The sequence below is a fragment of the Nannospalax galili genome, unplaced genomic scaffold (assembly GCF_000622305.1).
Source record: "Nannospalax galili isolate Female #2095 unplaced genomic scaffold, S.galili_v1.0 scaffold33564, whole genome shotgun sequence".
Taxonomy (NCBI): domain Eukaryota; kingdom Metazoa; phylum Chordata; class Mammalia; order Rodentia; family Spalacidae; genus Nannospalax; species Nannospalax galili.
This window is the reverse complement of record NW_008351352.1, coordinates 5548-5931: the sequence shown is the minus strand read 5'-3', so window position 1 is coordinate 5931 and position 384 is coordinate 5548.

The following is a 384-nucleotide window of genomic DNA, read 5'->3' as shown; positions in this document are numbered from 1 at the left end:
TATTTTTATTTTATGTGTATGAGTGCCTGCATGTAAGTGCACCTGTGTCATACAATGCCCTCAGAGGTCAGAAGAATGTGTCATCTAGTCCCTATGGTGTCATTTTTATATGCATATTCATTAACAGATTTTTTTACCTGTACTTTGGTTCTACACTTTATACTGTAATTATAAGTGATTTAAATAAATAAATTTAAATAAATGGTAGCATTTGTAACACACACACACACACACACATCTTTTGCAGAGACATCCACAGATAATCTTGGGGGCTAGAGAGATGGCTCAGTGGTTAAGAATGCTGACTGTTCTTATAGAAGACCTGGGTTTGAATCCCAGCACCCACATGGCAGCTAACAACTGTCCATAACTCCAGTTCCAGGG